Source organism: Mobula birostris, chromosome 29 (genome assembly GCF_030028105.1).
Source record: "Mobula birostris isolate sMobBir1 chromosome 29, sMobBir1.hap1, whole genome shotgun sequence".
NCBI classification, from domain to species: Eukaryota; Metazoa; Chordata; class Chondrichthyes; order Myliobatiformes; family Myliobatidae; genus Mobula; species Mobula birostris.
In genome coordinates, this window is record NC_092398.1 from 25,115,994 (window position 1) to 25,124,541 (window position 8,548).

The following is an 8,548-nucleotide window of genomic DNA, read 5'->3' on the forward strand; positions in this document are numbered from 1 at the left end:
ACTTTGTTGTTGTTCGTCCATCGTCGACGTCGATGAGGACCTTGACACCAGATGGTGTCGAGACTAGTGCGTGATTTGGATTTAAGTGAAGGAGAGTTGCGCAGCGTCAGCCTCACTCTCTCTTCCCAATTTCCATCTGGGTCCAGTGGCAAAACAGAGTTGAGATGGCTGGAGGTGGGAGTAGGTGCAGTGGATGACCAGGATGTCTTCTGTGTCTTGTCCTACTCTACACGTTCCATGACGCTTGCAGAGACTGCCTTCTTGACCGTTGGACCTTCCACTGGTCTCGTCCGGTCAATCCACTGGAGTCTGTCTTCACATGCTGGGATAGACAACTCCCTATCTCACCGAGGGTTTGAGACCCGTTGGCTACCCTCACCTGGTTTAGCCAGCTTGTCGAAGCCGTTGCCCGGGGTGTGGCTGTTGTCGCATGCAAACAGCTATGGGGAGCCACAGGTGAGAGCTGAGTGCCAGGTGGGGACCAAAGGTGGACTAATGACCTTGAAAAGGACGCAGTATGTTCCCCCACTAGAGGTGCTACCCCTCCCTGACACCCCATACACCCCAAAAGGTGTATAAAGTCACTCTTAAGTTGTTTTACTGTTGTCACATGCACCAAAGTATATAACAGACATTCATGCAGATCATACAGTGCATTGAGGTAGAACAAGGTAAAATAAGAAAAGAATTCAGAATAAAATGTCACAGCAACAGAGAATGTTTTGCGGGATAGGGAATAAGGTTGAGATGGACTACACTCCAGGGATCTGAATAAAGGTGGCTGTAGAGATCATGGAGACATTAATCATGATCTATCAAGAATCACTAGATTTATGAATGGTTCTGGGGTACTGGAAAGTTGCAAACGTCACTCCACTCTTCAAGAGGGGAGAGAGGCAAAAGAAAGGAAATGGTAGGCCAGTTAGTCTGACTGCAGTGGCTGGGAAGATATTGGAGCCGATTGTCAAGGAAGAGGTTTTGTGAGTACTTGGAGGCACATGATAAAATAGGCCATGGTTTCCTTAAGGGGATATCTTGCCTGACAAACCTGTTGGAATTCTTTGAGGAAATAACAGGCAGGATAGACAAAGGAGAGTCAGTGGGTTTTGTGTACTTCGATCTTCAGAAGGCCTTTGGCAAGTTGCCACACATAAAGCTGCCTAACAAGATAAGAGCCTGTGGTTTTACAGGAACTATACTCGTGTAACCGTCAGGTTTGGCAAGCAGATCACTCTTGGGAAAGACACCTCCGGTCCGGCCCAAACTTGAGAAATCTTGTTTGTGTGGATGCTACATGGTGTTCCCCTGTTACAAATCAGTACCATGAAATAACAAACAGTACACAATATGCAATTAAACGATTGAGCTTTATAATTCTTAATTTGACTATGGGGTTAGTAAAGAAACAAAAAAAAAGAAAAAGGGCCCATTCTCATGAAACAGTCTATTTCGCAGCATTGTAGCTCACGGTTTTCCCATCGGTTCATTCTCCCTCGATTTTCTCCCCGGGCATCAACTTCTGACCCCATTCCAAGTCTACAACCTCCCCGTTCTGACATCTTCTCTCTCCATCTTCCGCCGACCAAAAAACCATGAATTCCTTCTCTCAGCCCCACAAGAAACAAACAACATGCCTCTCATTGGATGGTAGACATTCCAAACCCCCATTATCTCTAGTCATAACCCAAACATTGCTGCTACAGAAAAACCATTACATTAGCAGCGAAACCTTACAGCACGTTACACTAGCATGGAGAAAGCGGTGGCTGATTGGCAGGTGACAAAGAGTGAGAATTAAGGCAGCCTTTTCTGGTTGGCTGCCAGTGACTAGTGGTGTTCCACAGGGGACAGTGTTGGGACCGATTCTTTCTTCTTTATATGTCACTGAGTTGGATGACGGAATTGATGGCTTTGTTGCAAAGTTTGCAGATGATATGAAGGTAGATGGAGGGGCATGTAGTTTTCAAGAAGTAGAGGGGCTACAAAAGAATTTAGACAGATTAAGAGAGTGGACAAAGAAGTGGCACATGGAATACAGTGTCAGGATACACTGGCCAAATTCAGGAAATTGGGAGATGCTGAGGGGGCACCCTGGTTTGCATGGATTGGCTGGGCCGAAAGGACTGTATCCATGCTGGATTGCTCTATGTCTTTCTGAAACTCTATGATATGAGGTAGAAGCTCATGAGGTTGAAAACCCCAAGGCATTCTACCAGTATGTGAAGAGCGAGAGGATAAGATGTGAGAGAATAGGACCAATCAGGTGTGACAGTGGAAAAGTGTGTATGGAAGAGGAGGAGATAGCAGAGGTACTTAATGAATACTTTGCTTCAGTATTCACTATGGAAAAGGATCTTGGCGATTGTAGGCATGACTTGCAGCAGACTGAAAAGCTTGAGCATGTAGATATTAAGGAAGAGGATGTGTTGTAGCTCTTGGAAAGCATCAAGTTGGATAAGTCATCAGGACCGGACAAGATGTACCCCAAGCTACTGTGGGAAGCGAGGGAGGAGATTGCTGAGCCTCTGGTGATGATCCTTGCATCATCAATGGGGACGGGAGAGGTTCCAGAAGATTGGAGGGTTGCGGATGTTCTCCCTTATTCAAGAAAGGGAGTAGAGATAGCCCATGAAATTATAGACCAGTGAGTCTTACTTCAGTGGTTGGTAAGTTGAAGGAGAAGATCTGAGATACAGGACTTATGAACATTTGGAGAGATATAGCACGTTTAGGAACAGCCAGCATGGCTTTGTGAAAGGCAGGTCATGCCTTACGAGCCTGACTGAATTTTTTGAAGATGGGACTAGACACATTGATGAAGGTAGAGCAGTAGATATAGTGTATATGGATTTCAGCAAAGCATTTGACAAGGTACCCCATGCAAGGCTTATTGAGGAAATAAGGAGGCATGGGATCCAAGGGGACATTGCTTTGTGGATCCAGAACTGACTAGCCCACAGAAGGCAAAGAGTGGTTGTAGACGGGTCATTTTCGGCATAGAGGCCGGTCACCAGTGGTGTGCCTGCTCTGGGACCCCTGCTCTTCGTGATTATTATAAATGACCTGGCTGAAGAAGTGGAGGGAATGGGTTAGTAAATTTTGCTGATGACACACAGATTGGGGGTGTTGTGAATAGTGTGGAGGGCTGTCAGAGGTTACAGCGGGACATTGATAGGATGCAAAACTGGGCTGAGAAATGGCAGCTGGAGTTCAAACCAGATAAGTGCGAGGTGGTTCATTTTGGTTGGTCAAATATGATGGCAGAATATAGTATTAATGACAAAGCTCTTGGCAGAGTGGATGATCAGAGGGATCTTGGGGTCTCCGTCTACAGGACACTCAAAGCTGCTGCACAGGTTGACTCTGTGCTTAAGAAAGTTTACGGTGCATTGGCCTTCATCAATTGTAGGATTGAGCTTAGGAGCCGAGAGGTATTGTTGCAGCTATATACTGTGGGAGCCTGGTCAGACTTGGAGTACTGTGCTCAGTTCTGGTCGCCTCACTGTAGGAAGGATGCAGAAACCATAGAAAGGGTGCAGAGGAGACTGACAAGGATGTTGCCTGGATTGGGGAGCATGCCTTATGAGAATACGTTGAATGAACTCGGCCTTTGTTCCTTGGAGTGGTGGAGGATGAGAGGTGACCTGATAGAGGTGTATAAGATGATGAGAGGCATTGATCGTGTGGATAGTCAGAGGCCTTTTCCCAGGGCTGGAATGGCTAGCATGAGAGGGCACGGTTTTAAGGTGCTTGGAAGTAGGTACAGAGGAGATGTCAGGGTTAAGTTTTTTACGCAGAGAGTGGTGAGTGTGTGGAATGGGCTGCCGGCGATGGTGGTGGAGGCGGATACGATAGGGTCTTTTAAGAGATTCCTGGACAGGTACATGAAGCTCAGAAAAATAGAGGGCTGTGTATAACCCTAGGTAATTTCTAAGGTAAGGACATGTTCGGCACAGCTTTGTGGGCCGACTGGCTTGTATTATGCTGTAGGTTTCCTATGTTTCTATGGTTCTATTCTCCTTCACCTTGTCTTCTAGGGCAACTTCATGCCTTCTTTTAGCTCTCCTGATTAATTTCTTAAATGTTCTCTTGCTTTTCTGATACCACATAAGCACCTCATTTGTCCCAACCTGCCTATACCTGCCATGCACCTCCCTTTTCTCTTAACCAAAGCCTCATTAGCTCTTGAAAACTAAGCTTCCCTCTACCTATTACCTTTACCTTTTATTCTGATACATTCTCAAAAAACTTTGTACTCTCAAAATTTCACTTGTGAAGGCCTCCCACTTACCAAGTGCGCCTGTGCCAGAAAACAGTTTGTCCCAGTCCATTTCTGACTATCAAATTGGTCCTTCACCAATTTAGAATCTGAACCCGCAGACCCGACCTATCATTTTGCATATTTACTTTCAAACTAATTGGATTGTGATCACGAGATGCAAAGTGTTCACCTGCACCAGTGATTCCCAACGGGGGGTGTTATGTGATTTAAGAGGCCATTAGAGGAAATGGAAGTTGGCCAGGGGCATTCAAGATTCTTAGGGATGGGGGGAGGACAGTAAGTGGCACCCTAACTTGAGGCTCGAGAGCTGACCAACCGCTAGTAGAGTAGGCACTTCCAAAAAAAAGGATGAGGCACTGGAACACAGGAAGAACCACAGCTTAGCAGGCAGTGAGCACCCGTCGTCACAACATGTCAGAAATTCGACAGTCTCATCCGACCTTACTAGCCAAGCAGACATTACTGCGGATGCATAATTTAGCAACCAGGGTGTCCAACAGCTCCCCTTGACTCATGACACAGAACGAGTTCATGCAATTTAACAGTTGATAGGTCAAGTACACCCTCTCAACTTTCTCTACAGATCAATGGAAAACAGGTCACGCAACGATACAGTGCTGGCCGGAACCAAATAGTGAAATAGAGTCAATTAGTGAACCTGCCGACTCCCGGGATTCCTCTTGAAGTGTTCAAAGTGACCTCGGCTTCTTATGTGCGTTCAAGAACCACCTTTGGGGATTGTGAGACCTTACTTGATTGATCAATCACTCCAACTGGAATAGTACACACATTCTTTCTCTCACTCTCCTTTTTCTCCCTCTTTTCCTCTGACTATAATCCTTGCCCATCCTCTGGGTTCCCCCCCTCCCCCTTTTCCTTCTCCCTGGGCCTCCTGTCCCATGATCCTCTCATATCCCTTTTGCCAATCACCTGTCCAGCTCTTGGCTCCATCCCTCCCCCTCCTGTCTTCTCCTATCATTTTGGATCTCCCCCTCCCCCTCCCACTTTCAAATCTCTTACTAGCTCTTCCTTCAGTTAGTCCTGACAAAGGGTCTCGTCCTGAAACGTCGACTCTACCTCTTCCTAGAGATGCTGCCTGGCCTAGTGCGTTCACCAGCAACTTTGATGTGTGTTGATAGTATAAAGGTAGCTTGCCGAACACCAGTTCTGCCCCAACCAACGTTCAGATTCCAACCTGAATCCTTGTCAGCGTAATTTCCGCTGTTGTGATCGTCTTCATCTTCGCCTGGCTGTTCCTTTGCGTGCCGCTACCATTGTTCCATCCATGTCAGCTCGCTGTTGCTGCTGTTGTTAACATCTGATAGGCATTCCCAGTTTGTGTAAACTTTTTATTTTAATTTAGCCCCATTTACGATGGATAAATACATACGGCGCTATCTCTATGAGTCTGAAGGTAGTGAAGCCTTGAATTCTAATCCTGCTGAGAAACAGAAACTACAAAAAAGTGTGTCAATACAAAGTTACATACCTGGAATATGGTTTTATTCCATCTCATCAGATCAGCAATGCCTCATGTCTCTTATTTATAATACTGTACTGTCTAATGAAGCATAAAACCATCAAGATTGCAGGAACACTTCAGTAAAAGACACCTGGAAAAAGCTACTTATGGTATTACTCAGTTCCAGAAGATGAAAGACGCATTGGAAAAGCATTGCACACCTGAGTCATTTGCCAAGAAAGCTAAAAATGACCATGCTAGTGGTCTCATTGCTTCTGATAACATTTCCAAAATGATAGCAAAGTGTGGAAAATCACATACACTTCATGAAATATTAATAATGCCTGCTGTATCAGAAGTGCTCACCACTGTTCTCAAAATGATGCCAGTATTTTAAAATCAATTCCTTTGAGTAATAACTCTCCAGCTCATCATAGTGATGAAATGAGTGAAGACATTGAGTATCAACTAGGCACAGAACTACAAAAAACATAATTTGGGATACAACTGGATTTGTGAACTGTGCGAGACAACGAGGCATTGCTAATAGCACATGTACAGTTTATCAAAAATGGAAAAGTTTATGAAGAGATTCTCTTCTTTAAAAAGTTAAAAACAAATATCAATTGAGAATCAATCTATGAAGAGCTTAAAATGTATTTGAGGATGAAAGTATCCTGATTAGGAACGTGATTTCTTGTGCAACAGACGGAACACCATAAATGATGGGTTGCTATGCTGGGTCAGTGGCATTTATGTAAAAAAAAATCCATGTCTGTTTACAATCCATTGTCTAAAGTAATGGTCGCAAAGCAGTCAATCATGATCGACCAGTCAATCTTTGAGACTTTCCCAGTAAATCCCAAAAAAAAAGAAAAATAAATACACAAATACTGTTGTAATGTGAGCATTATAAAAATAAGTAATACTAATTAGGATAATGGTAATATAACAATGCTCCCACTACGGAAAGCTATTTGTAAAGAGAGGTTGTTTCCAGGGTTGTGGGGTTTTACTTCCGTTCTTTCTGCCCGGTGCGCATCTCCATTTGGTGGCTGAGTCGCGGCAAAGTGCTGCAACGATTTGTTGACTTGCTGCCTGAGATAAAGACTTTTCTGTCGACAAGAAATGAGGAGCACGAGGAACTGTCAGATGATGCATGGCTACTGGATTTAGGGTTTCTGACAGACCTAATGGATAAATTAAAAGCATTTAACAACGTTAAGACCAACACCTGCCCCACATGATAAGCGCAGTAAATGCGTTTAAGGCCAAGCTCCGTGCTTGGATTTCAAATTTAAAGAACGGGAGGCTGACACACTTTCCCAACTTGGAGAAAATGTTACAGGCCATCAAGGAAAAAAGTGCTTTTCGCCCTGAACAGTGCTGTGCTTACCTGGACAAACTGGCAGTAGAGTTTGGTCGGCATTTTGGGGAGTTAAACATCATGAAAGATATTGCTGCATTTATTTCAAACCCATTTCTGTCGATCAATATAGAACAGATAGCAGCCAAATTCCACCTAGTACTTGGTGTGCCAAGTGACATTGAAATGGAAATAATTGATTTGCAAAATGACATTGAGCTTAAAGCAAAATCAAGGGACGGTGACCTTTGGGGGTTTGTCAGCAGGGAGAAGTTTACTCATCTCACCACATGTGCACTAAAAGTCAGTGCCCACTTTGGGTCAACTTATCTTGTGAAATTGCATTTTCACAGATGAAAATTATTAAATCTAAGTACAGGAGCCGTCTTACTGACAGACACCTCACAAACTGTCTCAGACTGGCTGTCTGTAGTTATGAGCCAAATTTCAGGGAACTAGCAGAAAGTATTCAGCCCCAGTCATCACACCGAGTGCAACAGTCAATTTTTATTATTTATTTTTTGTGTTGAAATAAAATTAAATCATGAAACTTAGAATTAAAGGTATGAAGTATTGTAATGTTCTTAAAGAAAGACAGCTATGGCCTGTTTGATATGCTAGTTACAGTGTTTTCTTGGTTGAAATAATTTGAAAGTCTGACAAAAGCATTTTATGTAATTCAAATACAATTAGCCTAAATAAAAGACCTCAAGTTGGAAGTACAATCTGAGCTGTTTTCTCTCTAACCGATTTAGTAGGTAGATCTTGCCTTTCACTAAGGCCGAGGTAGGGGATCTTGGGCTTAAAAAGGTTGGCGACCACTGGTCTAAATCATCGTCAACATCTTGGAGCCAAAAACCTCAATCGGCGACTTTTTTCAAGCATGACTCTTGTAATATCTGCTAGCAACAAAATTAAAGCTCATCCTTTAAATAGCAGAATATTTTGCCAGTTATGCCAAGATAATGATGAAAATTTTAAATGCTTGTTTCTTTACACTGAAATGCATTGGCTGTCAAAGGTCTGTTACTTAAAATGTTTCTTTGATTTTTTTTTAGATTATGAGGACACGCAGTCCTCTTATATTGTCATTTAGTAATGCATGCATTAAGAAACGATACAATGTTCCTCCAGTGTGATATCACAGAAAAACAAGACAGATCAAGACTGAAAAACTGACAAAAACCACATAATTATAACGTGTAGTTACAACGGTGCAAGTAATACCACAATTTATTAGAAGAACAGACCATGGGCACGGTAAGAAAAGTCTCAAGATCTCTCGAAAGTCCCAACATCTCATGCAGATGGTAGAAGGAAGAAAACTCTTCCTGCCATGAGCTTCCAGCGTCACAAACTTGCTGATGCAGCACCCTGGAAGCACCCGACCACAGTCCATCCGAAAACTTCGAGCCTCCAGCCAGCCCTCCGACACCAA